This window comes from Stegostoma tigrinum, chromosome 17, assembly GCF_030684315.1.
Source record: "Stegostoma tigrinum isolate sSteTig4 chromosome 17, sSteTig4.hap1, whole genome shotgun sequence".
Classification (NCBI taxonomy): domain Eukaryota; kingdom Metazoa; phylum Chordata; class Chondrichthyes; order Orectolobiformes; family Stegostomatidae; genus Stegostoma; species Stegostoma tigrinum.
In genome coordinates, this window is record NC_081370.1 from 19,082,502 (window position 1) to 19,100,425 (window position 17,924).

Consider the following 17,924-nt stretch of genomic DNA (forward strand, 5'->3'; position numbering starts at 1 on the left):
TCCTCTGACCTATGCTTCTCAGGTACCAACATGTACTATAACTCTTACTGTTTTTATATATTTGTTAAAATCTCTTACAACCTGCTCATGTAGTCCATATCTTTATCAATAAAGCCTAGGAAACAGTTTGTTTTACCTGTTCTTCCATGTTTAGTGCACACATACACCGAGGTCTCTGTTTCTGTACATCTATTGGGTTTGTCTCTTTGCCTTTAGTATCGCAATATTCTTTTGATCTATATGTCTCATGTGACACTTCTCAGCATTGAACTTCAACTGCCATCCAGCAACTTATCAATGTGCTTTAGTAGTTTACACTGCCCTTCTCACAGATTACATGCTTTGTTGTTTATCAGGAAAGGAAAAGGTTCCAAAACTGACCCCAGGGAAACTCTACTACAAACCTTCCTCCCAAGAAACTAATAATTGCTCACTACTTTCTTTCCCTCAGTCATTTCTTATCCATATTGCAATTGCCCTGTTTGTTAGAAAGGGGGACCTGTTAGATCTGTTGGCTGGACAGCTGGTTTGCAGTGTAGTGTGACACCACCAGCATGGTTTCAATTCCCATACAAGCTGAGGTTACTCTAAAGGACCCTCCTTCTCAATTTCTACCCTCCACTGAGGGATGGCGATCCTCAGGTTGAACAACCACCTCCACTAGCTATCTGTCTCTCATTAAAGAGTAGCCTATCGTCTGCTCAGACTGTGGTGACTTTCCTTGCCCTGTTTGTTCCGTGAAGTATAAAACTGTTCACAATTCTGTCATGTGGCAATGTATTGGATACCTATTGCAAGTTCATGCATAGCGCATCAATAGCATTACCCTCATCAATATTCTAGGTTAACTGTAAACACATTTCCCTTTAAGAAATCCATGCTGGCATTTTGATTTATATTTGGAAAGGATGTAGTACGGAAATAGTCATATCTGATGTGGTTGGTATATCAAAATTTGTTTGTTTATACAATTTTGTGACCTCTTGAGCATATGTAAATGTTCTAAGTGGGATTTTATGAATGAGACAATTGTAGAATGAACTTTCTTGAATTTTTAAAGATTTGCAAACAGTCACTGAGTTCTGTCAATACTCAATGAGAAGCTGAGGAGTAAACATGAGCATTACAACAGATATGAGGAATAGGGGTAAAATTGATCTGACATGGGGTGATAGGTGGGCTTTAGGAGAGGGTGTACAATGATGGCTACTGGGCCTAACAGCCTTTTATACAAACAGGTGGAAGTATCAGAGGGCTTCTAACCAGTCCACAATACCCCACCTTCATGGTTTCCTGCAAACTCAGGCTCAATTCCATGTGTCACCTGCCTTCCAGAAAGAAAATTCAGTGGTGGGGGATCCTTTTAAAGGAGGCAGGTCTGCTGAAATAGCCTGGAAATAGCGTGACTTGACAGTGAAAATCCAGCGCCTAAATCTATCAATGATGTTGGTTCCCATGTGGACTGTAACCACTGGATCATTCCGTTTCACACTCATCCACCAAGGATGCAGGTTAAATTTTACAATACACTGATGATTTTTGCTAAAAAGGTTGACAGCAACAGCATTGTTTTCTCAAATGTAAAGTGCAATTATGGCTAATAATTCTTTGCATACGGTTTGCAAAAATTTAGATTACATAACTTGAAAAATTTTTTTTTCAAGTTGTTACAGCAGTGTTACAGCACTGAAGACAGATACATATTTTGCCTTTCAATAAAGAATTTTGAGTTCAAAGCTTTTTCTCTTAACATTGAACTAAACTAGTTAGTTAAGGTCAGATATTGTGTGCATTTACCTTGTTAGAGATATAGTCGAAGGGATATGGGCACTAGTCTCAGAGGTAAGACTGCCATTTTCAGAGATTGGAACGCCAGGTGGTTGCTGCAGCTGTTCAAACCAAGATTAAAAAATTTAAATATGGTACTCAATGTGTTTTTGTTTTGTGTAATGAGTGCTTTGAACATATATTTTATGTTTCATCAATGTGCTGCGTTTAATTCAATCCTACATGAAAGTTGAGGGCTTAGGAGTAGACTCAGAAAGAGACTTTGTAAGAAAATAATTTAAAGAAATAACCCTGTACTTTGTACAGATTTACGTAGCTGGAAAATCTACAAATTCAAGAGCAATACAGTGTCACAAAACACATCCTAACTCCACTGGGAAGTCCAATCTCTAATTCCTCAAATGAGAGTTGCCGTGTATAAATCAAAAGAAAATCAGACAAACTAAGAAGCAGAATCACAGCTTTCAGTAACATGGTGGCATTGGGTATTAGTGAAAAGATCAAATTTGTGGAAACTTTTTGTCCTGCTCTCATCAGGACAATTCACAAGAACTACCAAAGTCAAGGGAAAGCAGCATTTATACTATATGGGAAGAGAGTGCTGATTGGTTGACACGAGGACTCTGACTGTTAGGTGCGTGGATTCTGATTGATAGAGACATTGCCATGGAGAATGCAACAGTTAATGATGACTGGCAGTTAACTGCAAAGCTGTGTTTACATTTTTAAGAAGGTAACCTGATTCTGATTTGTCAAAGCATTGGTCTGAAAAATGAACCAGAGAATGGCTGTGACCTTCTTTGTTTGCGTTGAACACAAAGTGTCCATTGTTTTTCCATCAGTAATCAGTAATCCAACAGGATCTTGTTTATTAATGAATGTATCTTCCAGTGCACATAAGTGTACAATGCTGCCAGTCTGACTGAAAACCCCTAATTTCTTGACAATATAATTCTTTGCACACAGGATTATCCAAAAATAGCGTCCAACTGCAGAATTACATCTAATGTTGGCACTGTATTGTGTGTTTTACAGCACATACTGGTTAGGTATGGTCTGTACCATGCTTTTTATGAATAGCCAAAGGGATATGTTGCTTGATACAATTTGTCATCCTATTTCAATGCCACAAAACATGTGACAGCCATTCTCTGGTTCATTGTTCAGAGTAATGTTTTAATAAATCAGAGTCAACATGCCTTGTTTAAAAAAACAAAACACAGACAAAATACAAACAAAGCTTGACAGTTAACCATCAGTCATTATTAACTGCTGTATTCTCCATTATCAATCAGGTCCACTTGTCAGTAACTCTCCTCTCACATAGTATAAGTATTTTTTTCCCTTTCTTCTAGTATTTCCTGTAAATTGTCCTCATAAGTACAGGATGAAATATTTTGCCAAATTGTGCCATTTCTTTCAGTAGTGGTGACATTGTCAGAATCCAGACAGCAGTGCAATTGCCTCCTTACTACCTCAGTAGATGCTCTTTGGTGTTCTCAGTCAGGAGGTGAAAGTTCCAGAAAACGATTTAGTACCATCATAAATCCACAATGGTTCTGTTGGGATACGCACGGTAAGGATACTGAACAATATATAACAACCACACACAATCCCTGATTTTGGATTGAGTTATCTGATTTCAGTCAAGGTGGAAGTAGGCTTTATCATTAGGCAGTACATAATTTGCATAAAAGACATTTCTATCCTATTATTTCAGCCCTGGCATGGCAGTCCCTCATTGCTGGATTTTAGTGAATGTTGCTTCTTGTTCCATACCCCAATACCACTGTACATTTTTGGCCATGAGGTGGCATAACATTCCACACTCCAATGATAAATACAGCAAGAATTTTGCCAAATAGTAGATGAATCCAACAAATCATTACAATTCTTTTATGTCTGTTCATTGCTGCTACCTCTCTCACCTTTTTGGGATTGGACAAAGATCTTTTACTATTGTTACATGGTGTATGTACTTTATCTGAGTCATTTTTTGTTACAATATTTTTTCTTGTTAAGCTTCATATTCACGTGGCAAGCTCTGTCTAGCAGTCAGACTAAATTTTGACTGTGGGGGGCAATGGCTTCTTCCATTGTGACCCTGCATACATTAATGAGTAGCTCATCTACTACAACTTCCATTCCTGGAAGATCACCAGCTCTATGATGTATGCATTGATATTCATCTGGAGCCATGGAAATGTCAAATGGACATCTGTATCTCCAGAAAGAACATCCAGGATGTAGGTGGAAGGTTGCAGTTTAATCCAGCTTCACTTGCTAATAAGTTTGCGTCCATCCTTTGCATTTTAGGAAAGTTTTGCTAAGATAAAACACATACCATTAATAGTTTACATTCATTTGACATTCAAAATGTACTTTCAAGGCTTTCAAATTATCTAAAGTTTGTATTTTCTGTTTTTCAGAGAATTTGGTATGAAATGTATGAATTCCCAACAGTGACTAGAGTGCAGCTATGTGGAGCTGCCCTGCCTTGTTAAACAGCTCTAGCTCTCTTGCATAATTTTGTCACTGTGTATGTAGAAACTGTCAGTTCTACTTCATATCACCTTTTATCTCAACCAAACCTGACAGCTGAAAAGGTGCACCCAATATTACCCAATATTTTAGCTGCAGTTTATTTATTTATTTTTATTTCAGTTTAGTTTATTGTCACAGTTTTCATGGAGCTTAACATTTGTGCATTTATCTGTCGGTAGCTGTGATATTTTTTACAGTTCTTCAACACTTAATTTCAGCTCCACCTCTATCACCATGTCTTTCAAGACAACAGTCTGGTAAGTACTCTGACTTTATTGAAGCTGCTGTAGAGTTCTCAAGCAGAAAATGAGGTTTTGGTCCTCCAGCTTGTCCTGAGCCTCACTGGAGCTGTGTAACAGGCCTGAGACAGAAATGTTGGCCAGGAAGCAAGGTGGTGTGTTGAGGTAGCAGGCAGCTGAAAGCACAGGGTCTTTTCTGAAGACAGAACATAGGTATTCTGCAAAGCAATCATCAAATCTATGCTTTGTTTCCCCAATGTAGAGAAGACTACACTGTGAGCAGTGAATGTAGTAGACTAGACTGAATGAAGTGTAGGTAAAGGGCAGCCAATGGAGCTGATTCCCCTTTTCAAGAAACCGTTGTCAAAACATATAAGATTCTTAGAGGACTTGACAGGTTAAATTCAGAAAGGTTGTTTCCCCTTGTGGGAACAGCCTAGGACTAGAGGACATAATCCCGAAGTAATAGACCCCTCAAACGTTAATGCTGATTTCACTCTGTAAACCTTCTCTGAGGCTACAACGCTGTATTCTGCACTCTGCTCTGTTACCTGATACACTTTATACAATACAATCTGCCTGTAGAGAATGCAAAACAACACTTTTCACTGTATGTCAGCTCATGTGACAACAATAAACTAAATCAAATCAAATTTATGACAATCAGGAGGATTTTCTTCTCTGAGCATTGTGAATTTGTGGAATTCTTTACTACAGAGGGCTATTGAGGCTGGATCATTATTTATAATCAAGACCGAGATAGATGAATTTTTAATCAGTAAGGGAATCAAGGGTTATGGGGAAAAGGCATACAGTGGAGTTGAAGATTATCAGATCAACCACGATCTCACTGAACGGCAGAGAACACTCAATGGTCTGAATGGCCTACTTCTGCTATGATTACTTGTGGGCTTCTGGCAGATATTTTTATGTCATGTCTATTTTTATATGGTGTTACAATTATACAGTTGTGACAATGCAAATTCCCATCTTTCACTAATTGGTTGTTATTTCATGTTTGCTGCCAGCTCAGTCTTGCATCTTGATTTAAATGCAGTGATGAAATATCTGGGAGAAAGAATTTGTAGGATCTCATATTTGGACTTGGCAAAAAAGAGACAATTGAATTCTGGTGCCTGTATGGCTTTCATTATAATTTATTGTTTTGTTGGTCCAGGCTTTTCAATTAATGGCAAAACAATGGAAAATGCTGCTGACTTCTAAGAAAACTATCCACAAAGATCCTAATGTGGGCAAGTATGATAAACAGCTAATAAAATTAAAGTTCAGTCAGAGATAGTAAGAACTGCCGATGCTGGAGTTAGAGATAACACAGTGCGGAGCTGGAGGAACACAGCAGGCCAGGTAGCATCAGTGGAGCAGGAAAGCTGAAGTTTTGGGTTGGGACTCTCCTTCAGAAATGGGGGAGGGGGAAGGGGGAAGGAGCCTACAACCCAGTGGCCTAAACATGGATTTTACCAGTTTCAAAATCTCACCACCCCTAGCCTCATCCCACGACCACCCTCCCTCTCATCCCCACCTCCTTGACCTGACACAAACTGTCCATCTTCTCTCCCAGCAATATGTTCTTCCCAACTCACTAACCAATCCCCATCATTACCTACCTGCACTCACCTATCACCAACCCACCTATTTTCCCCAGCCCCACCCCTCTTCTCTCCATTTATTTCAAAGCTTTCTTCCCCCTTCTCCATTTCTGAAGAAGGATCTTGACTTGAAACGTCAGTTTTCCTGCACCTCTGATGCTGCCTGGCCTGCAGTGTTCCTCCAGCTCCACACTGTGTAATCATACTAAAATGTTCTTATATGCAAACTAGGAAGTAAAATGCACTGAGCTTTGTTTTCATGTAGTATTTTACAGACAGCAAAATAAATGTTGTAAGTAGACACATGAAATTAAAGCAGAAGCTGAAATATTACAAACTCCTTATTTTAAAAAGACTTTATTGCAACAGATATTTTATCATAATGAAAAAAGTGGCATTCCTCCAATATAAAATTATTTTCTCCATGAAATTGTTCAGCAATAGTTAACTTAGTACATCAGTAACAATCTGGTAGCATCTCAAATCATCAATACCTATTCTTCTCAAGCAAAACTAATGGTATAAACTAATGCATTTTAGCCAGCTCAGTGATTTCTATTTGCAATCTGGCAACTGTTACTGACAGCCACTTCTGGGTTTTCATGTTAGTTGAAAATGTTCATACTCCAGAAGTTTTGTTAGTTTCAAAAGACTAATGATACCAAATTTCCACAGGTTAACCATCATTGCTACAATAAAATTTGGTTAAAATTGTTATCAGTTAAAAGTTTATCATAGTTTACATCTACTACTTTAATGCTTCGCACCTGGGCTCTAAAACACATCTTGCTTACCTGAGTTAGATATTCTGTAGGTACCACGGTGTATCCCAAACTGCTGTTGTTTGTTGCCGGATCCTTTGCACAGCCAGTGGTTAGATTAGGAAGGCCAGGCCTGATTGATGGAAAGGAAATTGGAGATGTACACTGCTGAGAAAAAGGCTGGGCCACTTTCAGTCCTGAATTCTGTCCCTGCAGAATTTATTACCAAAAAAGATCATTTGAATAAATGTAAAATGAAAATTTATTTCATCTTTAGTATGTACATTGGCATATTTTGACACATTGCACCACAATATTTCAGTATCTGAGAAACCAACAAAATCTACTCAACAATAAGATTGAAAACATTGTGCACTTTTTATTCAAAAGCCAACTTTCACAAATTCACATATGCAATGCATACTTGATTAGTTTATAACAGGAATTAAATTGCCAAATATAACAGTTGTTTATTTTTCCACTTCTAACTTAAAAAAATGGATGTTGCAAGAAAATTGGAATTGATCTATTGGCGGGTTTTGTTTCTGCCACTGAAAAGAACAAAATGCTAATCTAATTCCAGGGAGCAGGAAAATAATATATCAATGATGACAGAATACTGCACTGCCAATATTGGGTGACCCTCATCTCAGATCCAGTCTATAAAGAAAGATAGTGAATTGACTTCAAGGGGATCTTACCAAGCTTATGGAAATGCACTGTACAATACAGTAACATTTCATTCCATTACCTTTTCGTTCCACTAGACATGGATCAATTTCATACGCATGTTTTTCTTATCTCTGTCATTAATCTCTCAGCAGAGATTAGAAGATTACTAATAGACTCAGGGATTAGTTCGTTCAGTTGTCTGGATGCCTGGTTTCAAATGCAGAGTGATGCTCATAGCGTGAATTCAATTTCCATACCACCCAGGGTCATCATTAAGGACCCATCTCTTGACTTCACCCCTCGCCTGAGATATGGTAGCTCTTAGGTTAATCCATGACCACCTGTTTCTCTCTCATGGGAATGTGGGAGTATGGTGACTTTATTATTAAATTCCACTACCTGTCTGAAGCCGGTAACTGGTTAGTTCAAAGTACCACCAGCTAAGCTGAAGTTATGTTGCAAGCTGCTTTCAGCTGCTTTCATTAGTACAGTGTTCTCCAAATGAATATTCATACGCATTTGCATGGTTCAGTACGTTGATTTTTTTAAATTATAGAAAAATGGGTGGGATGTTAAAAAGTTGCAGTAAATTTGTAAACTGCTCAGGGAATCCAATGAATGGTTGAAGTTTTCTTTAGTCTAGGATTTGTTACATTGAAGCTTTGCTCCACATAGAATCGAACCCAAATGATGCGAGATGAATGATTGGAAAGATTCTTGCTTTGTCTGGCTTTCATGTGGCTCAATATAAGAGGAACTTCAATCTTGATTATATAAATCCACTATCACAATAGGGTAGATTGCAACTTGCTGCCTGATGACGAAACTTGCAATGTGGGTTGGCCATCTATTATTGAACTAGCCTGATATTTCAGTCATCTCTATGATCAGTTCATATTCTGTTTGTTTGCAGTGTCTAGGATTAAACAGACTGTGGCACCTAAATATTTAACATTTGATACTGCAGAATCTGAAGATATTCAGATTTAAAAAGTCAATACAGTGTGATGCTGGAGGAACACAGCAGGTCAGGCAACATCAGAGGAGCAGAAAAGTCGATGTTTCAGATTTACATAGATTACTGACATAGAAACAGCCATTCAGCCCATCAAGTCTGCTCTGGCATTCAATGAGATGATTGGTGATCTGATAGATTGGTCACCTTACTATAAAACATTTGTGTTAGCTACATTTCATATTGAGAGCTTAGAGTATGATCAGATTTATCCCCCACTTGATAATGTGTGTAAAGACACACTGAGTGGTGCTTCAAATGAGCTACATGCTACTGTTGTATCATCTGGTAACTCAACAAACCAATTATCATTTGCTAAAGGAGCAGATTAAACTGTTCATTACACAACTAAAATAACAAAGGCAAACATAATCAGCCAGAATGTCTGATGTTTGATCAGTTACTTTTCTGAATGTTGGCGAGCATAGCTTACAAAGTGGTACAAAAGTACCAGTGCAACCTCTGTGCCTCAACTGAAAATAAAAACTGCAGGAATTGTGGATTTTAAGAGTATAGCAAAATTATTTTTTATCCTGGGTTAAATTTGTTTTATACCATTTCTGCATAATAGATAACATTTGAACTCAGATATAAAAATAAATAGACATGCACCCACCTACAGACTTTTGAGGTATGAGTTTCATGCTCAGTTTTATACCCATGAAATTAATACAAAGCTATGACAGAGAGCAATTGAAGCTCAATCTGTTTTAGTTGCACAACTCTACCTTTGAACGAGGTGTTAATTCCAGCTAGAGCAGACATAACACCCAATAATCTGGTTTTTTTGTTATCCTACCATCTATGTAGTTAGTAGCACAAGCACAAACCCATTTGCTACTACATCAGATAACAAATCTGACATGAATCTGCCCATATAGTAAATGTAAAGGATGCTTTATTATAAATCTACCTACATTTTTTTGCTCTCATATGCTAGATGCTTAAGACTTCTTAAAATATGAAGCACCACTGCACACATGTAAACATCCACACATGATGCAGTGCATATATTTACTTAGAAACATAGCATTTCAGTGAAAAACAAGGCTACTAGGCAAAAGCAATGACTAATGTGAGAGATGATATCACTAATATGCCTCACAAAATCAAGAAGATGAAAATAACGAGAACGTACAACAAATTTTTTTTTAATAATCTGTCGTAGGTTTCCTAGACATTACATTGCCAAAAACAGAATACATCTCTGGGTGTTTCTAAATGATACGATCATCACAAGAGAAAGAAATAAATCAATGAAGACAATTTGTACTTATAACCATTTTCAACTTTCTATTTCCAATTTGATCCTCAATCCCACATCAGATTGAGTCATAAACAATTACAATTGTGTTTAATCATCAGCTTAATTGACAGCATGCAATCTTCCAATTCTAATTATTCATTGCATGATAACTAAACCTCTGAGTTTATTCAGAACTGCTGCTATTTTACTTCTACAACTTTGGAGAAAGTGCAGCAGAAATTCCATTTACACATTTAATAGAAAAAAGTAGATAGAAACCTCATCTTTGACAATTATTTCTCCAATTGCCTTTGCAGCCACAGTATGGCACACTAGTGCTACAATGTTACTCCCTGCTACTGCTGTCATATCAACAAACACTGAAGAGATGGCAAATTACCAGCATTGTTTAAAGCAACTGGAAAATGCACATTATATTTGCAGTTTGATGAGTGAAGGGGATGGGAGATTTTACAACACATAAATGATATCTGGGAATATGATAAATCATGTATTTTCACTTGCAAATATTTTGAGCCATCAATTATTCTATACCTTTAGAGTCTGTAAGTGGAGGCTTGATTTTCAAATGGCATATAAGGAAAGATTCAGAACATTTATTTTGTTTTCTTCTGCATTTGTCTTCTTAAAGGAGAAGCATTTTGGTGCTGCTGTATACAACATTTTACTTTGATCTAATGCCCTCCCCGACTACAGTTTCAAGTTTAACATAACACAATTACCTCATGCCAGCCAACTTTCCTCAGTAAACTGAATTCCCACACAATGGCAAACGGTGCTTCAAGGTTCCCTCAGAGTGTTTGTGTTATAGTAAGGTATGATCAATTAATAGAGGTTAGGATGAGATAGCGTGGATCACATGTCCATAACACAGCTAACATGTTGTCCCCATCTGTGGACAGAAATTCAGGCAGGCCTTGTTATGAGCTTCTGATTTTGTGCACCTATTTTCCGCTCTGCACCCCAAGATCACTCACACCCAGCAGCAAAAGTGGAAATCTACTGGATACATTTTACTTTATGTATGAGCTTCCTTCTTCTCTGGGTTTCTTATTTCCCTATTTGACTCCTCTGGGTTTCTGCACATAATACCTAACACTCAGGTGAGTGGTTTGATTCAAGTCCTCATCCAATGCTGCTGTGTAACCTACAGTTTCTCTCTCTCCCCCTTTGCCACATGTGTATGGTTTGGAAATTGGAAAGGTACATTTAGGTTGTGAGAGGAACAGTAATTTCGAAACATTAGAGAGCATAATAAGAAACTGATGACTGCACTAGTTTTTTTGATTAAAAACATGACAACAATGTCCTGATGGGGAACTGAAACATTAACATGATTTTTTATGAATATATTATCTTTTTTATGAATATATTATCTTATTAATGGAGTCCTTTTCTCCATTATTTTCCCTTCCATTCTTGAGGATATGAGCTCTGATGAGTGATTTTCTAAGAATTTCTCATCAATAGGGACTCATGCTTATCAGAATACATGTTGAAAGCACTGTGCATGTTTTTGCTCCTGTATAATAAACATTTCAGGTGCATTAGGACCCATCCTAACAATGTACTTGGCAAGTGACAGCAGAACCTTCAATACTTTAACCAAAGAGATGCCTTGCAAGCTTACACCAAGACAACGAGACTGTCTTGAATACTGTATATTCTGTGAAGGGAAGTATAGTAAAATTGAATATCCTCTCAACCTATGTGTATGTGCACATTACAGCAGGGAATCAATGTATTTATAATTAAGAGAGGACATTTAGCTTAGTAGCCTTAAAGGCAACAATAGTGCTTTATTTGCTGTCCAGTTAAAATAAACTAAAATTAACATGGAATGGATCTTAAGATTGGTCCAATGCTGCCTTTATTACCTAAGGTTTCAATGTAGCCAAGTAGAGTGAAAATGGACATAAGAATGATTTCAGCCAATCAGCAACCACAGAGTTATCCCGATGAAGTTTCAATGTAACAGTAAAACAATTCAGGTGAAAATATTTTTGAGGGCATTCCAGTTAATGTTTTCTGTATCTTTACTTACAAGCTTCTCTCAAATGCCTCCTTTCTCAACTGAAAAGCCTACTGCTACAACTTTGATTGCACTGACTTTTGAGCATGGGTTTACAATCTGTGATCTGCTCATTTTGGTTGTTAATTTCATACTGCTTCCACAATTAAATAATTTCTACATCCTACCCAGTAACCAAAGCTGCTGACTGAGAACGAAGAAATGTGTGAAGTAGTGTTCCAACTATTCTATGGATCTCAGAAATAGTCTGTTCCCTCTTTAATGGGAGCAGCACTGTAGAAATAGACCCAGCCAGAAAACAGAAGGTGAGGACAATTGAGCTTCAAAATCTAGTGACAGGACACACTGGAAGCATTTGGCAAGAAGATGGACTTCAGGACAGAGGTCGTTTACACTCTATGAAGGGGAAACAGACTTTCATGCCATGGAGAATGAAGCAAGTGGGCATAGGTGGTGAGAGGAGATCAATGGTCAGAATCTGATTGTGAGCAGTGTCAGTAAACCATGACTTTGTACGTGGTTAAGGCCAGTGATTGCATTTTCACATTATCTCTTACAACCAACCTTTCATTCACCAACCTACCATTGCACTCTATGCACCATATTCCTGATTTCTCATTCAGCAACACTTGCTGGCACACAGTCCAAAGCTGAGTCAAAAGTTTCAGACCTGCTTTATGGTATCCATCCAGGTTAATTGCAGGTTCCCTCAGTGAAAATCAACAGCCCGCTTGCAGAAATGCTGCAGCCATTCAGGGAGCATTGCCTAGGAGCGTAATGATGTGCAAAGGCACCAAGAAGACAGGCATCATGGGAACACACAAAGATGAATATTTTATTTATGTTGTATCACTACATGTGCTGTTGAATTACAGAAAAGATGTTTTGGTGGCTTAATTTGTATTGGGGCTAATTGCATCTGAGAGTAGAAATTCCTATTCACACAGTCTTAAATTGGCGATCATTATTCTGAAACTGCATGCCCTAATTTTTAAAAATTCATTCATGGATACTTCTTATTTGTTGCCCATTCCTAGTTGTCCATGAGAAATCGATTGTGTGCTGCCTTCTTGAAACACTATTTGCTATAGATAGACTGACTGCTATTAGGGAAGGAGTTCCAGAATGTTAACACAGCAACACTGAAGGGACTCGTGAAGGGCTTGGAAGGGTACTTGCAGATAATGGTGATCCTATGTAACTGCTGCCCATTGTCCTTCTAGAATCAAACTACTTTCCTCATGCCAACCGTTAAACCCAGGAATCAACACAAGGAAACTTCCCTAAACAGCTTCTATAACTTAACTTAAACGGAGATCAAAATTGTTTGCAACACTGTTGGTGGGTCCGAATAACACACTGTATAGTCGTGGCAAGACTTCCCTCTTTTTTATATTCCAAACCTTTTGCAGTTAAGTCAACATTCCATTTTCCTACCTAATCATGTAAGTACCTGCATGTTAATGGGTAATTTTTCTCTCATGATAATTTTTCAACGCCTCCACTGCCACATGATTTTCTACAAATATCGGCATGTTTTTAATGCCTTCTAATATGAAAGCAGATGTAAAATATTTGTTCAAAGTACCTGCTATGTCCTTGTTTCTCTTTATTAACTCCCCAGAATCATCCTTTCAAGAGTTAATATGTACTTCAGCTCCTCCTTTTTATACAGCAAGTTCATATTTTATGAATTATATTTCTTGCTTGGTTATTCTCATAATCAGTTTCCTTCTCCTATTCATTTACAGTTGTCCTTTGTTGGTTTCTAGATTTTTTTCCAACCTTCTCGTCCACCACAAATCATTGCAACTTTGCTGGTCTTTTCTTTCAATTTGATACAATCGACTTTCTTAGATAGTTCTGGATAATTCATCCTTCTTTTTGAATCTTGCATTCTCAGTAGAATATACTTTCATTGAGAATTATGTGAATTTTTAAAAAAAATGTTCTCCACCACCTACCTACCATTTTACCTTTTAAACAATTTTCCCAGACCATTTTAGCCAATACTTCTTCATAACTTGTAGTTACCTTTGTTTACTTTAGGACAGTCATTTCAAAGCCAGGATCTCAACCTCAAATTGAAAGCAAAATTCATGATATTAAGTAATTCTATTTCATAACACATTTCTAAATTTAAAAGATGCATTCTCTTGTTAATTCCACAGCTCATTCTCAAGGCTACCATTTCAAATTTGATTGATAAACCTGTTAGCAGCCAGCTCTGATTCTCTCAGAGGGATCAAGGGCTGATTGCTGAAAGATTAATCCATCCTGGCTGTTGCAAGAATTTACCAACATGATGGTCTTGCCTGGATTGTATACCAACTGTTGATCTATGGAATGGAAACCCTTGAAATTACTAAACCTCTTCAAATTGACATGAGTATCTCATAGAACCTTTAATAGCATTGTGTTATCCTGGCAAAAGCATATCTTATACTAACTGTCATCTTGAACAAAAAGTCAATAATTACCTTTGTCTTAAACAGACAGACTCTGTGACCTTATAGATCCTGTGATAGGTGATGTAGTCTGTCTGTCATTTCTGCCTCAACTAGCCTGAAGATGTACCTGAGAGTGATAATGACCTTGCTCATCACTGGCTAGGCTGCCTTGTGCTGGCGGTAGCCCAGATCAGTTTGAAAGAAGTGGCATGGCTCAGTGACCATCTCGTTTTTGAATTTGAGTCTGTTTGGACATTATTTATAAGTGAAGCAGAATTATTATAACTGCTTTTTAAAAACACTTAGAGACACGGGGGTCTGTGTACAGCCCTTCCAGTAGAGCTTCCCCCATTGCCAGCTCCATTTCCAGGTCATATAATAGACTAAGAGTCAATGCCACCACAGGTCCCATACCTGGAGCAGATATTCATCTGTCCTCATAGACTGTAAGAAGTAGCTCAGAAAACATTAACTATAAACTATGCAACCACAAACACAAAGCACAACACATCTCTAAACTCAGCCTGGGCAGAATTAAGCCACCTCACAGAAACTTGTTGTTTTCTAACCTTTTAAGTAGCTCTGCTGCTGGGGCGATTTGCTGATTCTTGGTGAGTGATGGTGAACTTATTGAATAGACATTTAGAAAATGCAGACCACATCCGACAGTACAGCTATATAATGTAATTGCCTCTTTCATCCATTGTTTCATAAACTCACGGGGTCCTCGTGGATCCACCCTGCTCAAACTGCTTTACCATCTGGGTCATGCTGGAAGTACAGTGGTCCGGGGCAGATCCCTAGGAAGCTGACTGCTTTCAACTTCCAATTTTATAGCTATATTTCTCCAGTGTTTCCTAATGACTTGCTTTTCTGATACCAGCAATCTTCCTTGTGTATTTCATCTCCAAAATGCTTCCAATGTTTGACTACCTCTCTCATTTTTTTGTGACCAAAACTGCATTCAGCCCAATAAGACCACAATACATTTTTATTAGTGCTTCCTCTGAATTATATTACAGCACTTTAGTAATGTAATTGAGTATCTTTATAGCTTTGTTATTGGCAACTGTAAAAATTCCATTTTCCACTACATATGACCACTCAGAAATTAGACCACTAACAAGGTTGGAAAAGAAATATATGTGTAGCAGCACTGCAATAGAGAGAATTCTTTTGTAATTGGAGGTAATAATATTACGGACAGAGTTTACAGTTGTTATCATGGCAATATTATCTGCTGTCTAAACATACATGTTTAAACACAGAAAATCCACACTCTGCCACATGGCTGGTATGTCTTCAGATTGAAATCAATTCGGAATGACTGAACTAATTAGAATTTTCCCTTTAATGCTGCAATATTGCTGTTAAAATCTTTGCCTAAAAATTGTTATACTGAATTGATAAGGTTTTTTTTAGATCTTGGTACCCAACTATAACCACTGCAATATTCGTTGATTACCTTATAGCTTCCTGGAAAGCTAATTTCATATTTGTATAAAATGAAATGTTTTCATTATGATAATAGCATTTTTTTTGTTTTTTTAAACTTATGATGTTTGAGCTACTAATGTCCCAATCTCTATTCAGCTCTTTCTAAATTTGCATGTACGAATGAAGAGTAGCCCATCTATTTTACTTCCTGATTTGCAGATTTAGAGAATTCTACAATGTGGTTGGCTATTTTACCAATGATGGATGCCTGGAGGTTCCCAGGAATTGGCAAAGTTAATTTAATGTCTGTAAAGGGAAAATACATGGTGCATAGATTATTCCAGCTTGGGTTTGGCAGCTTTGTTCAAGGAGCACTGTTACTTTGCCTCTGACCATAACATTTGAGCCATTGTTCAGATAATGAAAAGGGAGCTTGAAGCAGTATAGGACCCATGTTACATTTTATAACATTATATTATTTGAAATAGATCATATGCCTCAAAGTAATTCATTTTAAAATGAAATAACTTAGCTTTATAATAAGCCAAACAGAATTTTTCTGACCCTACCTGTTGTATGTTCAAACTTGAGGCTTGTGGTGTTGACATAGGTAACACTTTTCCCAGGAAACCAGCCACTTGATTTAAAAAAAATCCAGTTTAAGAATAAAACTCATCAACATAATACAACTTTGATACTTGGATATAAATTGATATACAATTGGATATATACAATTCCAATGCAACATGTGGGTATGTTGGCATCAGGCATATTTTGTACAAGCAAGTCAGTATTTTTGCAATATTCCTGTACTCTGAAACTGTACAACCAAACTACATTTGGTTGTGCTTTTATTTTCCCCTTTTATCCCTCCTGTCCTGTAGCTGTTCGGAAGGTTGCCAGCAGGTTCCAGTACTATGTAGATAGAGGTAATTTTCATTTGTGAGCCTTGTTGGTAAGCCTTTGGAACGTAAGGGATATTACCACCAAACCTTGATACATGCCCCATGCTGTGAATCCTGCCTGTTTTGTTATTGACAAACAAGGTAGGTTTCAGATCACAGGTAATCACCATGGACACAAATGAGTAAGGCCTCTGAATTAGTCACATCTGCTTCATGGAGGACTTAAATTTTTTGGACATTCGTTTGCACAATGAGAGATCATTTGGCATGGCAATGGAGCTGAAGGATTTGTAAAACTTACATTCTTAACTGAACAAGCTAAAGAGAAATCAGTGTTGTCATATCTATTAGTAAATAGCAAACCTAACTCACACCTCCAAGCCAGAAAGAATGTAGCAAACAGTGACCAATATTATTAGATTTCAATTGGCTAGTAGAACCAGAAGTAGCAAGAATCCACTCTTGATTTTAAATTTTAAAATATCAAACTTTACTAAAATGGTATGAGACTTGAAACAATTAGCCAACTCTATCCAGTGGAGATCCTATTGATTATGAAGATAAATGGCATATCTTTAAGAATATATTTCCATATACAGGGTCCTAAAAGTAACATATCAAGGATAAAATAAGGTGGCAGCCTGGTCATGTAAAATGGCAGCTAAGATTTAAACAAAAATATTTTCACAGATTTAAAAGAGTACAATTCATATGAAAAGAGACACGTAGATTGTGCAATTAAGGGAGACAAAAAATACTAGGGATTAACTAAATGATCATTGGAGAAGAGGGTAGTGAATAAATACAGTAGAAGTAATAAAGGCTATTTTTTAGATTTGTTAGGAGTCAGAGAAGTGCCATAGACTGTTATAAGATGATTGAAATATCTCCTGCAACATGTATGAGTGGACACTCGGGATAAGGCAAAAGTGCTCAATGAACAGAATTCTATGCTACGATCCACAGAATGATTTAATGTAAAAACATGACAATTTTATCTGTATAGGACCATACTGAGATCTCATTGTGAATACTGTCTTCAGAGTTGGCCTATTCGCAAGATAATCAAAGGTTTAGAAGTGCAACACAAGATTCATTTCCAGCTTAATACACATTACCTACCCAAATGACTGATTCTATATACCACAGTAAAAAAAATCTGGTAATTTGATCCATGTCTGTAAAATAATGTGTCTAGATTGTGCTT

The 17,924-nt window shown here is 37.3% G+C and overlaps 1 protein-coding gene across 1 annotated transcript in view; it reads right to left on the minus strand.

The window, feature by feature from the left end:
• The window catches only part of tesmin (testis expressed metallothionein like protein), a 62,760-nt gene that overhangs the window by 26,002 nt on the left and 18,834 nt on the right, over nt 1-17,924 (minus strand). The window contains exons 2-3 of the mRNA XM_059651838.1: nt 16,382-16,449; nt 6,973-7,149 (exon numbers count right to left, since the gene is read on the minus strand). The gene's annotated coding sequence lies outside the window, so the exon portion shown is untranslated. The remainder of the gene's footprint in view (nt 1-6,972; nt 7,150-16,381; nt 16,450-17,924) is intronic.